The following is a 21,170-nucleotide window of genomic DNA, read 5'->3' on the forward strand; positions in this document are numbered from 1 at the left end:
ATAGAATTCTATTGTAACATATTTTATATACGAAAGTTTCCTATAAAGTTTATAAATCACATGTGATTTGGATATATAAAAGCATATAAAATAATTCTTTATGTAACACACGATAATACTAGTGTGTTTTACTTGTATTCCCCCCTTGAAAGCATATAAAAGCATTTAGAATATCTTAAAAAGGTTAATTAAGGGGTATGAAACTCACTTGAAAGTTTGAAGATAGCGAGATGGAAAACCGGGCAGAGTTTCGTCTTGGGAAACGGATTTTTCTCGGGATTCTCGGGAATCTCGGGAGTAAAATCGACCCTCAGGACTTGAGCAAAAAGACCAGAGCTTCGGGGTGGTGCGGGCATGGAAAACGAGGCAAGATCGTGAGAGAAAGGAGAGAAATGGGGTGAATTTCCGGGAACCCTCGCATTTCTATTTATAGGGGGTCTGAGAAGCCTCGGTACGCGGGGCGTACGCTCGTACGCGTACGTCATGCATAAGCGAGTCCTCGACTGCCTCGGCTTCGGATGGGACGGGTCGGATGGGGCGGGTCGGTAGCTTCGCATAGGGGCGACGTGGACGGACCGAGACCAAGGCCCTCGGGTACGCGGGGCGTACGAGGTTACGCAGCGTGTAACTCGGATGAGGACGCTGACTCTTCCTTCGGATATTACCGGATTTTTGATTTAAATATATATATATATATATATATAAATTATTTAATAAACTTCAAAAAATCATATCTCCTTCATACGAACTCCGTTTTCGATGGTCTTTATATCCACGCGAAGGTGAGACTACGCTCTACAACTTTCGTTTAGACTCCGTTGGCAAATTCCGAAATTATTTTTATTTATTTAATTATAAAATGATGTGATTAAGGAATTTCTTTAAAAATTCATAACTTCTTTATCTGACGTCGGTTTTTGCCAGACTTTTCACCGCTGAAATACCATTGTCGAGACCTTCGATTCTCGTTTAGGTCATTCCGGCAAAAAGTCGCTCGATCTCCGATTCGAGTTTTTAGCTGTCTGTTGCTAAGCCGAACTTGGAAAAATCTTAACTTCAATATACGAAGTCGGATTTGGGCATTCTTTTTACGTACGATCATTGTTTAATGACATTTAAACATAGAGGGAATTTAAATAGAACTTTTTGGACAATTTATTATCAAAGTTAATTTTATTAACTCAAAAGTGGTTACAATACTTGACTTTTTAGGTCATTACAAAGAGTTGAAATATCGGGTTGTCACATCATCCCCCCGTTAGAGGGAATTTCGTACCGAAATTTAAAGTAGTAAAGATACTAGAGAACCTGAAAGAGATGAGGGTACTTTTGTTTCATCTGATCTTCGCGTTCCCATGTGAATTCAGGTCCCTGCTTGGCGTTCTAGCGAACCTTCACGATGGGTATGCGACTTTGCTTTGTTTGTTTGACCTCTCGGTCCATGATTTCTACTGGTTCTTCCACAAAGTTGAGGCTCTCATTGATATCGATCTCGTCGGGTGGAATAACAAGAGTCTCATCGGACAGACAATTTTTCAAGTTCGAGACGTGGAAGGTTGGATGTATGTTACTAAGTTCACGCGGTAGGTTAAGCTTGTAAGCCACAGGGCCGATTCTGGCAAGAATCTCGAAAGGCCCTCTGTATCTTGGATTTAGTTTCCCACGCTTTCCAAAGCGTATTAAACCCTTCCACGCTGAGACCTTTAATAAAACGTGGTCTCCTACCTGGAATTCCAAAGGTTTCCTCCTTTGGTCAGCGTAGCTTTTCTGTCGGTCTCTAGAGGCTTTCAATCGTTCACGAATATGAACAATCTTCTCTGTCGTTTCTTGTATGATTTCCGGACCGGTGAGAGTGCTTTCAGGAACTCTTCCTCTAGCTAACTGGGTATCGCCAACTTCAGTCCAGCACAGAGGGGATCTGCACTTTCGACCATAGAGGGCTTCAAACGGAGCAGCCTTTATGCTTGTATGATAACTATTGTTGTATGAAAATTCGACAGGGGGTAAATGGATATCCCATGCCTTTCCAAAGTCAATCACACAGGCTCTTAGCATATCTTCTAAAGTTTGTATCGTTCTCTCACTTTGCCCGTCTGTTTGTGGGTGGTAGGCTGTACTCATGTCTAGCCTAGTCCCCAGGGAACTTTGTAGTGACTGCCAGAATCTTGAAGTGAATCTACTATCTCTATCGGAGATAATGGATATCGGAACACCATGCAGTCGCACTACTTCCCTTAAGTAAGTTCTTGTAAGCTTTTCCATTTTGTCAGTCTCCTTGATGGGTAGGAAATGCGCGGATTTGGTCAATCTGTCGACAATGACCCATATGGTATCGAGTCCACTCGTCGTCTTGGGTAACTTGGTTATGAAGTCCATAGTAACCCGCTCCCATTTCCATTCTGGTATCTCCGGTTGTTGTAGTAATCCTGACGGTTTCTGATACTCGACCTTAACCTTAGCGCAAGTAAGGCATTTACTTACGAAGGTAGCAATTTCTGCTTTCATGCTAGGCCACCAGTACAGTTTCTTAAGATCCAGATACATTTTATCTGAACCTGGGTGAACGGAATATCTTGAGTTGTATGCTTCGGTCATGACTAAATTTCTGAAACCTCCATGTTTCGGGGTCCAGATTCGGTCCATGAGATAGTAGGCTCCGTCACCCTTGACTTCTAGATTCTTTTCCATTCCCCGCAGGGATTCACCCGCCACATTTTCAGGTTGCAAAGCTTCCATTTGTGCCGCCTTAATTTGTGTGGATAAGTGGGAATGGATAGTCATAGTCAGAGATTTGACCCTTCAACCAGTGTATTCATTTCGACTGAGGGCGTCAGCTACCACGTTGGCCTTGCCAGGATGATAATGAATTTCACATTCGTAGTCATTTAGTAACTCAACCCATCGTCGTTGTCGCATGTTGAGTTCCTTCTGATCGAAAATGTGTTGAAGGCTCTTGTGATCGGTGAAAATAGTACTCTTTGTTCCGTATAAGTAGTGTCTCCAGATCTTCAGAGCAAATACCACTGCTCCTAACTCAAGATCGTGTGTCGTATAGTTCACTTCGTGTGTCTTAAGCTACCGGGAGGCATAAGTAATAACCTTCCCTCTCTGCATAAGAACACAACCTAGTCCTTGATTTGACGCATCGCAATACACTACGAAGTCTTCTATCCCCTCGTGGAGGGATAGTATCGGTGCGGTGCACAAGGCCTGTTTTAGCGTCTGGAATGCCTTCTCTTGTTTCGCTTCCCAGCCAAAGGCCACGCCTTTCTGGGTTAATGTAGTAAGAGGTTTCGCAATGCTAGAGAAGTTATTTATGAATCTGCGATAGTAGCCAGCAAGACCTAGAAATTGACGAATTTCTGTAGGTTTCTTTGGTGCCGACCAGTTCTCAATGGCCTTAATTTTGGAGGGGTCCACGTGTATACCTTTCTCGCTAACAACGTGGCCTAAAAATTCGACTCTTCGAATCCAAAATTCGCATTTAGAGAACTTCGCATAGAGTTTCTCCGTTCGCAGTGTTTCTAGGACTTTTCATAGGTGCTGGCTATGCTCTTCCTCACTTCGGGAGTAGACAAGTATATCATCGATAAAGACGATGACGAACTGATCCAAGTAAGGACGACATACCCTATTCATTAGGTCCATAAATACTGCTGGTGCATTGGTTAATCTGAACGGCATCACTACAAATTCGTAGTGTCCATAACGAGTTCGGAAAGCTGTCTTTGGAATATCCCCCTCTAGAACTCGTAATTGGTGATATCCGGATCGTAGATCTATCTTTGAGAAGTATTTTGCTCCTTGAAGTTGATCGAATAGGTCGTCAATACGGGGTAGAGGATAACGGTTCTTGACAGTAAGTTTGTTCAGCTCTCTGTAGTCGATGCACATACGGAACGATCCGTCTTTCTTCTTTACAAACAGGACCGGTGCTCCCCATGGTGAGAAACTTGGTCTTATGAATCCTTTTTGAAGGAGTTCATTAAGTTGACTGGAAAGTTCCTGCATCTCTGCTGGTGCGAGACGATAAGGTGACTTCGCTACTGGGGTAGCCCCTGGAACTAAATCGATTATGAATTCGACTTGGCGTTGTGGTGGTAATCCTGGTAGTTCTTCTGGAAAGATATCGGGAAAGTCGCGTACTACTGAAATGTTCTTGATGTCCTTCGGTTCTTGACTTGTATCAACGATGTGCGCTAGGAATGCTCGACAATCCTTCCGCAAGCACTTTCGAGCTTGGATGCACGAAATGATGCGAAGGTTTGTACTTGATTTGTCGCCGTAGATAACTAATGTTTCGTTGTTAGGGAGATTAAGACGGACTGCTTTCTCAAAGCACATGATGTTGGCGCGAAGAAGACTCAACCAATCCATGCCGACTATGACGTCGAAACTTTTAATTTGGACCGGCATGAGATTGATTGGAAAAGAATGGCCGTCTAAAGTTAACGTACAACCCATGTATATGCAGTTAGTGTTTTCAGTTTTTCCATTGGGCATCTCTACAGTGAATGATTTTTCTAACTTGCTAGGTTTAGGTTTAAGTAAATGAATAAAGTTTTGACTTACGAAGCTTCTCTCCGCTCCACTATCGAATAATATGCATGCATATGAATTATCGAGAAGGAACATACCAGCAACTACAGTTGGGTCAGCTACAGCTTCGTCGTGGCCTATCGCCAAAACTCGTCCCACACCGCCGGTGCCTGCTGCCTTAGGGCAGTTCCTTTTGTAGTGGCCCACCTCGCCACAACCGTAGCAAATCTGGCCTACACCCGCACTGGGAACTTGAGTGATCGGTTTTGCGGGGTCCTTGCAGAAACGGGCTGTGTGTCCCTTTCTATTGCAGTTGGTGCACTGCATTTCCCGACAAGGTCCATGGTGGTGGTAAGTGCATTTGGTGCACTTTGGAAAGTTACCTACATAAGGGTTTGTTGGGTAGGTATTTGTAGGAGCTGTAGTAGGTACAGTGGCATCATTCACTGAAACCAGTTGTTTCTTTGCGGATTCTTGGGAAGACCCACCCTTCCCTTTATTCCATACTCTCTTCCTGTTGTTGTTGTTGTTGTTGTTGTTTCCTTTCTGTGGTTCTGGTGCAGAAACGGTTGAGTTCTGATGACCTCCGTAGTCAATCAGCGATTGTGCCAGTTCCTTGGCACTTTCAAAGGTGTCAGGTTTGGAAGCTAACACGCTTGATCGTATTTGGGGCGTCAGTCCCCAGATGTACCTTTCTATTTTGTTGCTCTCGGGAGCAATCATATCGGGGCAAAGGATTGCCAGGTCGCAGAATCTATTGGTATAAGTTGCGATGTCGGTACCAACCATTCCGAGAGTCCATAGTTCGTGTTCGAGCTTTTGAATCTCTCCCCGTGGGCAGTATTCTCTCATCATCATGGCTTTTAGGCTCTCCCAGCTTATGGAGTTTGCCATTATCAGGGTAAGTACTTTAACGTGGCCATTGCACCAAGTTAAAGCTCTATCAATAAGGGTGAAAGTTGCAAATTTGACTTTGCTGTGCTCGGGACAGGAGCAGATTTCAAAGACTGACTCTGTCCTTTCAATCCACTGTCTCAGGGCTAACACACCACCAGATCCATAAAACATCCGGGGCTTGGCGTTAGTAAAGTCCTTATAGGTGCATTCTCGGGGTGGTCCATGACTCTCGCCATGGTTGGATGGGTGTGTGCCAGATCCCGAGCCATTAGTACTCGAGTTATTGATCTGTGACATGACAACTGCTACTGTTGCGGTGACTGCTGCTTGGAACATAACAACATCAAATTGAGGTGGTGGAGGTGGTGGTGGTACAGGTGCTTCCCCACCGTTGTTTCGCCTTGGATTCCTACGCGGAGGCATCCTTCAACTATAGGTTGAAAAGGTAAAGATAAGAATTCCATAGAAAAGATAATTAATGTGTCTCATGAACTAAACTGCTATAGTTCAACAACAGATGCTAGTATGAGTCTTAAAATAGAAGGATGAAAGTTATTTGTAAGACTGAAAGTATGAAACAAGTATTTGGTTTCTCAAAGACTTTTCAAGGTTTGAACGAAATACTCAACGTAGTAATAATAGTGTCACTTATATTAATATAAAAGTTGATACAACGATCATGAAAATTTGACCCCTATAAGGGTCTCCGATTACAAAGTTCGAGAAATTTAAAGACTTTTAGCCGAGGTCCTAAGCTATAACAAAATTTGAGTCTTTGACAAGCACTACTTGCGACGTAGGTTGCGCTTGGAGCTTGACTCTACATCTGATTGCTTCGACTCCATTAGACGCCTATCAAAAGCGGCTTGTTGTTCTCTTAGTTCAGCGAGGGCTGCAATCATTTGCGCTTGGAATGCCTCGGTTTGGAGTTGAGCATTGTCTTGTATCTTGTCCAGCCTACGGATGTCAGAAGTGTGAACCTGCACTTCCACGTTGACATCCCGGAGTCGGCTAGCTTGAACTCCAGACTAATAGGACTGATTGGCTAGCTTACCCACCATTACCGGGAGTGCCCGATCAGCCGAACCTCCGCCGCGGACATCATAGAAGTCCCGACACATGCAGTAGGGAGGACGTAAGTTCTGTTGTTGGCTCCAATGATGGAGGTGACTTCCCCAGACGGGAGTCGGTCCTTGAAAGTTCCTTACGAAGACGGGAGGTTGAACGGGTGGTGGATCGATCACTTCCGGTTCTGAGTCGGTACCGGAGTCATCATCCACTTCTATGGGTTCCTCGTCCTCTTCGGGATCATCTTCGACCCATCCTCCATTTCCATGGTTGGGAAAGTAAGGGTCGCCGGGGTGGTGAAATCCAGCCATTTGATTGTACAAGAAATAGGGTTATAGGAGTTGAATAAAGTTGAAACTTGCAAAACATGTAAGTTAAACTAGTTTAGGTAGCAAATACTCCTATAGTATTTAATTTCTTGTGTTTGATTCTAGTAACGGTTTGGTAAGTTTTGACTTGTTGCTTACTACGATCATTCCTCGATATACGTTGGTCCAATCCCGGGCAAATATAGTTGATCACGCTATATTTGTCCAAAATCTGATTACATATATCGAGGCTTAATCGTAGTGTCAACTTGTCTAAATACTTGTTGTATAGTTAGATATCATGAAAATAATTTGTTGTATGCATGTAATTGTACTTAAATGAACTATCAATTTAAGTTAAACATAACGCTGCTTAAGCGTAAAAAGAAAAATGTTTTGTCAGAGAGTGTTAGCCCCTTAAGCATTTATAGTTTGTATATCTTATGTGGTTCAATATACTTAGTGATGGGTTTTTGGTCATAAGACATCCTATGTGCTCATACAAACCCTAATGCTTGGATCTAGGTTTCTCTATTGTACATGCAAGTTATCCAAGGCTATAAACCCTAATTCTAGCATATGGAAATCAGAATTCACATGTAATTAGGTTTAAGAACATACCTTGATTGTTATATAGCAATAACAATCCAATTCCTCCTTGAATTGACCTTGGAAAGCTGAGAGTCACAAGTGTCACTCCTCTAATGGCTTACAAACACCATAAGCAAGTGGAGAAGGTATAAAGAGAGAGGAGGGACGTTAGAATTCGTCCTTAGGACCTCTTGGGAAGGGTTGGCCGAATTCACAAGCCTTAGGGGGTTTATATAGGTGTAAAGATTAGGGTTTTAGTCCTTATCCTTATCTAGTTGCTTGTCCACCAAGCAACCATAAGATAAGTCCTAGAAATCCTTATCCTAGTCAAATTCTAAGGGATTTACACCTCAAATTCGTTCACCATATATATAAGATAATCCTTACCTTATTTTGTAACTATCACATAATTACAATTCAGCCCCTCTAGTTTAATTAATTACACTTGATCACAAAATTAATTCTTAATTAATTATTGACCAATATTAATTAAACAAATATGATTTCTCCTTTAATATATTATTCTTACAACATATTAATAAATCATAATAACCTCTCTCTCTATTTATTTCTCCAATCAAGTTGCTTTGGTGAAGGCAACCCAAAAGGACCATGCACCATCGGGTCAAGTACATACCAAAATAGTTATGGACTTAGACACTAATCCAACACTTAGTTCACTATAAACATTGCTCTGATACCAATCTGTCACACCCCCAAACCTGAACGGCGGAAACGTTCAGGGGCGGATGACTTCATGTGGTAGCGTAACAATAGAATACATAGTAAAGAAAGCAATACAACCATCATATATATAATTGAAAGTTTACATTTGTCAAAAAGTTACATGTTCAAAACCAATTACAATATGATGTCAAAATATGAGATTAAACTGGCGCCGCAGCATCCCTTCATCAAAAGCATAATGATACCTGAAATTACTGATTTCCTGGGACATACAAGTAATTTTGAAAGAGTAGATCAGCATTTAAGCTGGTGAGTTTCATAAGTATTTAAATGACAATGTTTGTATGAAATGAAATGTTTTGTCCTTGTTTGTTTGTGTTTAGAAAATCCTATATTTTCTACTAGTATAAAAGTAGCATTCTCTCAAGACAAATTTTTGTTTCTAAAATGTATGTAAGTGTGAAATAACCAATGTGTTTGAAAACCTTGTAAATCAATGCATTTTTAATACCCCATGTGATTTTTATAACCATACTATTGACTCGGAATGCCTATACACAACGTTCTTCAGGCGTTGGAATGTTATGACGTTTGTTACCCCAAACGGTGGACTGTAGCTAACAGTCAGGGCGCGGGTTGTCAAGCCCGTATAGATCTATACACAAACACCATGCTCCCCCTCCAAGGGATTCTGGTATATAATATAGGACTTGAAATTTGTACTCAAATGTACGTGAAGTTTATGTCTCACAAAACCGTGGTATAAAAATAGATTTACGTGTTAAAATGTTCGTTTGTTCTTGTATATGAAAGTGACTTCTTGAAAATCAAGTTTCTAGTATGTAAAAGTTAGCAATACCCTTGTAAAACTATACCTATTATAGTTTTCTAAAAGTGTGTCTCGTTTGTTTAGAAATACCGAGAAAAGGAATCACTTGTTATGAAAGTATAGATTTTTGTAGAGCCTAAGATAGACAAGTATACATAAAATCTAAGAAAAAGTTTAGTTTATACATGCATTACAACAATTTATATTTCAAAATATAGAATTCTATTGTAACATATTTTATATACGAAAGTTTCCTATAAAGTTTATAAATCACATGTGATTTGGATATATAAAAGCATATAAAATAATTCTTTATGTAACACACGATAATACTAGTGTGTTTTACTTGTATTCCCCCCTTGAAAGCATATAAAAGCATTTAGAATATCTTAAAAAGGTTAATTAAGGGGTATGAAACTCACTTGAAAGTTTGAAGATAGCGAGATGGAAAACCGGGCAGAGTTTCGTCTTGGGAAACGGATTTTTCTCGGGAATCTCGGGAGTAAAATCGACCCTCAGGACTTGAGCAAAAAGACCAGAGCTTCGGGGTGGTGCGGGCATGGAAAACGAGGCAAGATCGTGAGAGAAAGGAGAGAAATGGGGTGAATTTCCGGGAACCCTCGCATTTCTATTTATAGGGGGTCTGAGAAGCCTCGGTACGCGGGGCGTACGCTCGTACGCGTACGTCATGCATAAGCGAGTCCTCGACTGCCTCGGCTTCGGATGGGACGGGTCGGATGGGGCGGGTCGGTAGCTTCGCATAGGGGCGACGTGGACGGACCGAGACCAAGGCCCTCGGGTACGCGGGGCGTACGAGGTTACGCAGCGCGTAACTCGGATGAGGACGCTGACTCTTCCTTCGGATATTACCGGATTTTTGATTTAAATATATATATATATATATATATATATATATAAATTATTTAATAAACTTCAAAAAATCATATCTCCTTCATACGAACTCCGTTTTCGATGGTCTTTATATCCACGCGAAGGTGAGGCTACGCTCTACAACTTTCGTTTAGACTCCGTTGGCAAATTCCGAAATTATTTTTATTTATTTAATTATAAAATGATGTGATTAAGGAATTTCTTTAAAAATTCATAACTTCTTTATCTGACGTCGGTTTTTGCCAGACTTTTCACCGCTGAAATACCATTGTCGAGACCTTCGATTCTCGTTTAGGTCATTCCGGCCAAAAGTCGCTCGATCTCCGATTCGAGTTTTTAGCTCTCTGTTGCTAAGCCGAACTTGGAAAAATCTTAACTTCAATATACGAAGTCGGATTTAGGCATTCTTTTTACGTACGATCATTGTTTAATGACATTTAAACATAGAGGGAATTTAAATAGAACTTTTTGGACAATTTATTATCAAAGTTAATTTTATTAACTCAAAAGTGGTTACAATACTTGACTTTTTAGGTCATTACAAAGAGTTGAAATATCGGTTTGTCACATTTTACATCCTTTAATCCATTCATTTATGTGTTTTGACTAGTTTTTCCAAAACACCAAGAACACACACTAAGTGTTCTTGGCCTTTTAGCTCAAATCAAGCCTTCTTATAGTAAGTACTTCCATCCTTGAGCATTATTGAGCTAGTACTACATTTAAACATCAAGAAAATATGTCAAGAACACAAGATTGGAGGTGTTCATGGTCCAAGAATGTTCTTGGGCCGTAAACACCATAAAGGGCACCAAAGTGTGCCTAAGTCCTTTTCTAAGCCCTAGTTTGATGTTTAAACCATCCTTGACACATTTAAACCCTTCCTTATAGTGTTTAAGCCTTGAAAAAGCACCAAAACCCCCACTTTTATGTGTTTACGGTCTAGGGATGTCCCAAAACCGTAAACACCCCAAAAAGTGTGTAAATGTCCATTAAAAGTCCCATGGTTGTTCCTTATGGCTAAATCTAACCTAGACTAGTACCATGATTGAGCTAAGGACTTGAAAACCCCAAACACCATAAACTTAGGAGTTTAAGGTAGTAAACTCATGAATTTAAGGTAGTAAACTCATGAGAAATGGTCCTTAGACAGTAAACTCCATTTAGGAGTGTTTTGATGCCACACAACACTTCCTAAGACTAATTCATGAAGTAGGAATGCTTGGAATAGCCTAGAAGACTTCAAATCACCAAATGGTCAAAAGGTTAGGAGTTTACGACCGTAAAATCAAGGGGTGTTGATCCTTAGGGAGTAAACTCATTTTAAGAGTGTTCCTTGAACCCCAATCATACTATCCTTTCCCTACAACACTTAGATGCACTCCTTAGCACTTATAACACTTATACAAAGTGTTTTTCATGCTTTAGAGTGTCTTGACTTTGTTTATTAGTTGTTTAAAGACTAATTGTTAATATACATATATCCTTATATGTTATTAGGATCTTTGTGCGTGTCTAAGTCTTCACTTGACACCAAGCACTTATCCGACACTTCCTTCCTATCCACTTGCTACAGGTGAGTTCATACCCCTTAATCAATGTTTTAACTGTTTTTAAATGTTTTATGGGGGGGATACAAGTAGAAACATGCTAGTTATTATATAAATCATTCGTGATTAATAAAAGACATTCAAATGATTGGCTACTCATTAGCCGTTTTACCAAACAGTTTCCTTCAAATGTTTTTCACAAACACTTTATGTGTTTAAAACTCCTTATTACACTGTACCTTTTACTCTGTATGTTTCATTTCAAACTTATTTACAATTGTGTTTCAAACAAATGCTTCTTTATACTAAAATGTTTTATCAAACCCATGCCTTCAAACCGTTTTATAGATTGACATCAAGTCGATCTTCTTTTAAGATAATAATTATGTTCAAAGGTTTTACAAAACTTATTTATGCTTTTATATTATAAAATGCATGCCTCTATATGTATAGTTATATAAGAAATTTTTAAAAGACTTAGGAAGGCTATCCACCCTATTTCCTTTTCGCGCTTGAGATGTGGTCTGGTGGGATATCGGGTACTCGTCCGAAGGTCATTTAAATATTAGTTATATAACATATGTACATATATAGTCATAAAGGCCCTTCCAGTTCATCCCATTCCCTTGGGTAGCAAGGGTATACATCCATGTCCATACATACCAGTTAGATTACTAGTAAACTACCATATGGTTAGTTTAGGAAGATACTAGAACTATTACATGAATGCGATATCATACAATGAGTCAGTTCATTCATGAGTCAATACTTGCTAGATAGAGAGAACATACATTACTATGAGAACATATACATTACATTACTATGAGTACATATACAACTATACTAGGAGAAGAACATATACAACTATACTAGAAAGAGAACATATACAACGATACTAGAAAGAGTACATTACTATACTTGCTAGGTAGAGAGAACGTACCTTACAGCTAGTACATTACTATACTTGCTAGGTTGAGAGCACGTACATTACAGCTAGAACAGTTCTTTACATTACATATACATGAATACGTTAATTATTGTGATATGAATCGGAGCATGACTTAAATGTCATGGCCGAAGTTGTAGCTAGAGTCTCTTGAAGGGAGAGCGTGAGTTTGCGTATAGATCTATACTAGATTGACTATCCTACACCTTGTTGCTAGCTACAGCCGGACCTGCAGGTCTGCGGCTGCCAAACGTCATTTCTTTTTACGACCTATATTTGTATGGTACAATTAATCACATGATCCCTTAATATAAATCCGGTTTAAGGTAGTTAGTACAACAGTAGTTCTTATAGCGCTACATTTTAGTACTACATTAATTTTCCCTGTACATATATTTAGTGATCTTTTCATTTAAACTATAAATGTAAAAACTATATTTTGTTAATGATAGTTACACTTGGGAAAATTACACACTTTTACATGAAATGAACATTTAGAACAGTTAAGTCTTGGTAGAAGACTACATTGAGAACAGTTAGGTCTTGATAGAAGACACACTTTATATAATAGTAGGAATCATAGGGATTTCTAGGGTTTTTCAAACGTTTACAGTTGTTTTACAAACATTTTTACATTTACAGTTCATATACATTTTCAATACTTACAATTCATATACATTTTCCATACTTACAGTTCATATACATACAAATCCTTACATACAAATTAAGACACTAAAATACTTATGATCTCACCAGCTTCAAAGCTGATACTCGCTTTCAAAATTACTTGTATCCTCAGGTCATATATAGACAGGTACAGATGCAAGGTTTAGAGAAGATGGAGCTCGTTCAAGACTCATCTTTCATTTTGATTTATGCTTTAGTATCTATTATAATTTGATAGAACGCACTTGTATAATAATTATTTTATTAATGCAATGGATGATGTTGTTGCTTGTTTACCACTTTACATTGTTGTGATACTATATATGACGTCCTCCGCCCCAGAATGTTTCAACCATTCTTGGTTTTGGGGTGTGACACCATTCTCGCACGAACAACCTAGATATAGACAGCCACTTCACTACAACCACCAACAGAGGAGTCAAGGAGGAACCATAGTGGATTCATAAAGAGGATTCCTAAAAGGAATCATTCGAGGAGTCAAATTTTCCATCAGAAAATGGTGAAGATTAGTGATAGAACTCGAAGCATGAACTATCAAGAACAGGAAACCGTATGAGAGTCTAGAGATAACAAACCCCCACAACTGAAATAAAAAGACACAAGAAACCACTCACGAGGCGCGTTAGGTGCTAGAGCACCCTATACGTCACAATAATAATTAAATAACACAAACTAGTGAGTTAGTGATTACACTGCTCACACTATGTGTCAGGCTTATCGCCTTTATCATATCAGCTAGTAACAGTAAACCAGATCACAGAACTATACTAAGACAGTATTCATTATCAAAAATTCATAAGTCTAATTTTGCATAGACCACTGTTATGAATTACTTCAACAGTCAAAACATGATACACTTAGAACTAAGATAACATCGATTCGGATAACACTCGACTTATAACCACTAAGTACTTACCCTTGTTTCGTCTTTTAAACCTTATGGCAGAAAGATGCCACCGAAGAAGTCGAGCAAAAACAAAAACAACGCACCACCGCCGCCACCTCCTCAGTATGACCCGGTTGTCTTTCAGGCGGCAGTATCAGCCGCATTGATAGTTGCCATGACTCAAATCCACGTAATTGGTACATGTGGATCGGGTAGTGGTACCAACAACTTTATCCACAGACACACAGAGGAGTGCTCGTACAAAGACTTCATGACTTGTGGACCCAAAACATTCGATGGGAGTGGAGGAGTCATCGTTCTAATGCGATGGTTCGAGAAGACAAAATCGATTTTTGAGTTATGCATGTGCCCAGAAGGGAGCAAAGTGAAGTTTGTTGCCTGCACCTTCTCTGACAGAGCTCTTACATGGTGGAACATCCATGTCAAGTCATTGACTCTTCCAACAGCAAACGCAATGGGCTGGGAAAATCTAAAGGAGTTGATGCTGGAAGAGTACTGCCCGAGGGGAGAAGTATAGAAACTAGAGCATAAGCTATGGAATCTTACCATGGCAGGCTTAGACATTGTAAGATACACCGATAAATTCAACGTTTTGGCTGCACTATGTCCGGGGATGGTTACCCCGGAGAGCAAGAAGGTAGAGAGATACATTTGGGGACTACCTTCTCCAATCCAAGGAAACATATTAGTAGCAAAACCTCTTACGTTTGATAGTGCCAAACGCCTGGCTCTAACATTGGTGGACTATGGGATCCGCCAAGGCATAATGGACCCCGTTCAGGAGTCAACCAAAGGAGGTGATGATAAAAAAATGTCCAAGAGAGGGAAGAAGAGACAATCAACACAAGAACCCTCCGAGGGACAATAGACGGGTGCAGCCTATGCCACACGACCCCAGCTGCAGCAACACCTGACAATCGATATGCTGGAACCCTCCCTAAATGTAATAAGTGCAACTTTCATCATACTAGAAGGTGTCGGAAGCTGTATTGCAAGAACTGCCTAAGAAAGGGACACACCATCCATTTTTGTAGGGCACCGGCACAACCAATCTCACAGGTCCCATTTAAGGAAGTAATTTAGATCTGCTACGAATGTGGTGAAACAGGACACTACAGGAGAGATTGTCCTTTGTCCAAAAACCCTGGCGAAGAAGGAAGAGTGCTGATGATCACTGCAGGAGAGTTTACCTTGGAACTACCTGAGAACAGTGGTATGTTTCCCAACTAAATCCTAAATATAATAATTTCTTCATCGTCTAAACAAAGCCATACTTTATAGAAACTAAATAGTCTTTCTGGTAAGCTATAATGACTTGGTGTAAACATTAGGGCCATATATAATTAAGAACCAATAGACTTAGAGTGTGTGATTCCACTTATTTCCTGTTCCTTGTCTGGTTATGGATTTAGGGCAGAGTCACTCAGTCGACCGTCTTATCAATCTTAATTATATATGACTTGTAGACACCAAGTGATTGTAGAGGAACCGGATAAGGATCATAATATCAAGTAACATTCACTAGAACGATCTTTCAGTTAGCACACACTTAATTCAGTATAAAACATTCGCGATAGTAATAACGAGGTCAAAACGCTTCTTCCGAACTAACTTAGCACGTGATCCGACGATGTCATCCCGCCTATTCTGTCGCACCCCAAAAACGGAACGGCGGAAACGTTCTGGGGTGGAGGACGTCATGTACAATACCATATCAATGTATAATAGTAAACAAGCAACAACATCATCCATTGCATTAATAGAATAGTTTAATACAAGTGTGTTCCGTGTATAGTTTGTAAGACACGAAAATATGAATCAAAATAAAAGACGAGTCTTGTATATTCTCCGTCTTCTCAAAACCTGGTCCAGTGTACCTATCTATTGGTGACCTGAGAATACAAGTTATTTTGAAAGAGTATATCAACATTTAAGATAGTGAGTTCATAAGTATTTTAGTGTCATTGATTTGTATGAAAGTGTTTGTAAAATTTTGATGTAAATGTTTGTTTGCAAATGTTTGTATCTCCTAGAAAATCCTATTTTTTTTACTTTAACTAAAATGTAGTCTTCTACCAAGACACGACTGTTCTGTATGTTTGTACTTGTGTAAAAGTGAGTGTTTTCCCAAGGACTGACTATCATTTACCAAAAATATAGTTTACATTACCGTTTATGTGAGAAGATCACAATTTGAATGTAATGGGAAAATAATAAAGATGTAGTTGTAGTATTTGTATATAGCAACTACCGTTGTACTAACTACCTTAAAACAATGGTTTTAATTAAGGTAAAATGTGATATAGTTGTAACCATACTTGATTGACTAATAAAACATGATGTTCGAAGATATTGAAATGGTATGACATTGGTCACCCGTAGACCTGCAGGTCCCACTGTAGCTAGTAGCAAGTTGTAGGATGGTCAATCCTATATAGATCTATACACAAATTCACGCTCTCCCTCCAGGAGACTCTGGTTACAAAACGTGGCACAACCATATATTGCCATGCCATGAAGTAGTGGCTCACATTAATGTTATAGTGTTCTTGTGTTTGTATAGTGTGTCCTTTCTATTCTAATGTATTGTATGTTCTCTTTGTATAACATAGTGTATGTTCTCTTTGTTTCTCATCATAGTATGTTCTTTCTGTTTCTCATTATAGTATGCTCTTTCTGTTTCTCATTATAGTATGCTCTTTCTGTTTCTCATTATAGTATATTTGAATTGAATCTTGTGTGTTTCATTATACTAGAAATAGTGAGTAGTAATCATCTAAACTATACCTATTATAGTTTACTAGTATTGTTGTTTGAATGACTGAGTATGTTTGTACACCGTTGCTACCCATAGGTGTTGAACTGATGTAAGAACTTATATATATATATATATATATACACACACACACACACACACACATATATATATATATACATAATATATAACTAAGGTTCAAACGACACTCGGAAAAACAACCGGATACCTAAGTCCACAACCAAACAAGGAACAGGAAATAAAGTGAGTTATCAGTCCTAATCCCTTTTAACCTTACATATATAATTATATCTATATATACATGATGTTGACAATATATAAGTTTAAAAGAGTTTGATAAATAGATTAACATATAAAAGAGTTTTAAACATAAAAAGGAACTTTAACCATTTGAATGGTTACAGATGACGTGATCGGATATGCAATGCTTAGACTCAGGTCTCTTAGGGAAAATGCATAACATGCTTTTATGTACTAAATGATTTATGATATGCATTGTATGATCGGATCTATGGTATGTTGCCAACCGGATCTTTAAACTTTATGTGTTCAGATTTCTAAACGTTTAAATACGGTGTTAGAACTGGCATGCAACTTTTCGGAGTAATAAGGAGGAATACGCGTCTAAATCTTCCTCTATCTATATTCTCGTCTCGATACACCGAACGCCTGCTTTGGTGTGCAGAACATCATGGTGAAGACTCGTAGTGAATTGAGTAAATGGAGGAAATGAGAAGGCTTACGATACTAAATGGTACCTATCGGAAGATATCGTAAGAGTGATATCTTGCCTTTAGAACGCGTCTAATAAATAATACGTCTAGTACGGGAGAAGTATACCTTCGATTAGCAGAAAGTATAATCCATGAAGTTATCCCATCGTCTAACATTTCCACCACCAACTGAGTTGAAGCAGAATTAATGATTGAAGATACGTGTGGAAGAAGTCCTGGTAGAGACTAGGGAAAATTATATGATTGTTTGGACACATTTGTATGCGTTAAAATTGTTTTTGTGATAATGACTTGGAGAACTGGGAGACAATACTTGGGACGAGTATGAGTAGGAGTGAATGGTAGTAGAGGCTTATACTACCGGAAGCACAGTACTCACGCTTGGATCAGGGAAAGTCACAAGGTTACCAAGAAGCTAGTAATTGATACCGTTTTATTAAAATATATCGTTACCATCGTTCCGGTAATGACTAAGAAGATTATTGTTATTCTGAACCTAGTGGTCATATCGAATTGAGTCTGACTACGATAAGTATGTTACGTGGTTCAGAGAAACAAGTTTGATGTTTGCATCTAACTTAAGCCAGAAGATTGAAATAAAAGATAATCAAAGTGATCGGTAGAGATATCGCGATAGTTGCTTGTAGCTAGAAAAGCTACCTTTTAAGATGTGATTAGAACATGAAGGAAGGTATAGTATGTTCTGAAAGAGTCTAAGAGACTTGAGTCTAAGCATTGCAACATATGATGACAGGTCATTAGAATATGACACATCATTCCATTGTAGTAATAAAAAAAACTTATCTTAAGTTCATATCCAGTGAGGATCGAGATTGTGACTTGAATATCATAATTTGGAGTCTAACGTGAGATAAGGAGCAAGTGCAAGTTCGAGCATCGCCTGCAGTCGAGAAGTCCAAGAATTAGATACTCATTCGAAGGAACATAGAAGTCCAAGAAATATCATTTCATATCTTCTCATTTCATTTCGTTTCATTTCATTTCAAAAGCCATATTTCCATATTTCATTTTCTTTATCATTAAGGGCTAATTCCGGTATTATACCGTTGCCATTTTTATACTTAGGGTCTACGTCCAATAAAGGAACCACTCCCAAGTCTAAACCAAGGTGGAAAGAACAAATCAATCCACCAAGGCATCATTTCCATTAGGACATCTATCTCGCGAAGGGGAGGCGTCACCCTGATATATTCCTCCAGTGCCTCTTACGAGGTATCATGGCCCTGGCAATTTTCATTTCATTACTTTCCAATTCCTTTCATTACTTTCCATTCCTTTTCATTACTGTACATTTATTTTCATTACTTTCCATGCTTTACACATTTCATACTTTAGTATCATAAATTCATTTCAAAAGTAAAGCATTTATATTTCAAAACATTTCAATCATAATTTCAAAACATTCGATCTTCCAAAACGTTCTTTTCTTTCAAAAATATTCTTGCCTTTAAGGAACTCTTTCAAAATACCCTTTCCAAAAACATTTGACGCTTTTGTTTCAAAACATTTCATATATCAAAGCATTGCATTTCATTATCATAAAATCATTTTGCCATGTACCCCAAAGTTGGAAAAATGCCAACACGTACTCACCTCAATCACACTCAGGATAACTAGTCTTCTTCTAGTTCCTTTCCTTATTGAAGCACTCTTAATCAACACCTATATAACATGGACACAAGTCATTAAAATGACCAAAATACCCCTCAAAGGTTCCATTACTAAGTTATATTGTTTTATCTCATTCCTTATGCAAAAGTATGAATGTAGGTGAAAACCACGCGTAAATCCTGAGTCCGTATGCAAGAGTTATGAGGAAAATACTAAAGTTCAGATTTTTGGTCTAGCTGAGCACTCTGTTGTATGTGCACGAGCCGCGTGCATGACCATGCGGGTCGCATGCCGTAGCAGCTCAAACACCCCCAAAAAGTCACTTTTTGAGTCCTAAACTTGCTTGGGTGGTTTTGGTCTTTTAGGTAACCATTTGTAACACTTTTAAAGGTTTCCAAGCACTACTAAAGGATGTTTTATCATGTCAAAATATTCAACTTAATTCAATAATTCCTCAATCAAAATGCTAAGTTCATAATGCTTACAAACACTCAATTGAAATGGTTAAAAGCTGAATTTTCTCAACTATATTTTTCTCAACTATAAAATGATTTGAAATAGTGTGTTTGATAAGACAGTTTAAAGTACAAGAAATCTCTTGTTTTGATAGTTATAAATCACATGTGATTGATTATACAACTATATGGTTTTCTACATATATCCCCCCCTATAAAAGCATTTAAAATCATTTAAAAGATAAGTTAGGGGTATGAACTCATTTGATAAGTGGTGAATCGGGTAGCGTTTCATTTCTAGAAATGTTCTTTCTTGACGTAACCAGAGGTTTCTGGTGAAGAAACGAGCTTCACGCGGGCAATACTTCGACTGGAAAGGAGTTAGTTTCTCGGGAGATTCGGGACTTTGGGCTTCCGTCAGGGCTTGGACACGTAACCGGGGTGTCGGGATAGTCTCAGGATGCTTAACACAGAGTAAAAGTGGGAGAGACGATGGATTTCAGCAACCAAAGCCGGAAGGCTTCGACTTCTATATATAGCCTGAATTTCGACTCTTACGTCGTGAGTTTTGCATAACTCACATCGTGAGTTTGGTCCTGATCCACTCATGGCTTGCGTCATCTTTCTACTTGCTCTGGAAGGCTCAATGAATTCTGACATATGTCGAAGTTTGTGCCTCGAACTTCATAAATTCATATCTTTTGCATACGTGTTCCGTTTTTGACGCTCTTTATATCCTCGCGTAGTTGAGATTATGATCTACAACTTTCGTTTAGACTCCGTCGGCTAGTTTTGAATTTTTTTTTATTATTATATTTTTAACAGGCCGGGACAGGAAAAGTCCGTTAAAAATTCATAACTCCTTCATCTGACGTCCGTTTTCGTCTGTCTTTTTACTATTGTACTACTATTGTCGAGATCTTCAATTCTCATTTAGGTTGCGTCGGCTAAAAGTCGCTCGATCTCTATTTCTAGTTTAGGTTGCGTCGGCTAAAAGTCGCTCGATCTCTATTTCTAGTTTTTAGCTGTCTACTACTATATCCGAAACTTTGAAAAATCATAACTTCCTCATACAAAGTCAGATTTTGACGTTCTTTTTATGTACGTTTACGGTTTAATAATATCTACGAATTTCATTTTGATACCTAAGGCTAAAAAGTATTTTATTGAAATTTCGCGTTTTATGCTTAACAGTGTTTTATAGGTTTTGTTGCGGATCTTTGATTAGTCATAACTTCTTCGTTATAACTCAAATTTTAGTGTTCTTTATGTTTTTGAAAGCCTTGTTACGATATCTGTCACTTAGTACATTCCAATTGAGTTTTTTGAACATTTCATTTTTGACGCTATTCTTATTATCTCAAAAACAATAGGTTACAATACTTGACTTTAGATCATTATATTGACTTGAAAATATTGGGTTGTTACACTAGCTTCCAAGTCAATTCAAGAAGGATTTATTTGATTACTTACTATAATAATCAAGAAGGTATGTAAACCCTAAACCTTTTATGATTTTTGATTTTACTAGGTTTACATTAGGGTTCCTCATGTTCAATAGATTATAACATTCAATAGTGAAAACATGGATCCAATTAGGTTGCATGTAAACTTAAGAGTTTAATTATTTTCCACCACATAGATTTTTGTAATCTATAAAACCTATCATTTAT

The sequence above is a fragment of the Lactuca serriola genome, chromosome 8 (genome assembly GCF_051521515.1).
Source record: "Lactuca serriola cultivar US96UC23 chromosome 8, Lser_US96UC23_V15, whole genome shotgun sequence".
NCBI classification, from domain to species: Eukaryota; Viridiplantae; Streptophyta; class Magnoliopsida; order Asterales; family Asteraceae; genus Lactuca; species Lactuca serriola.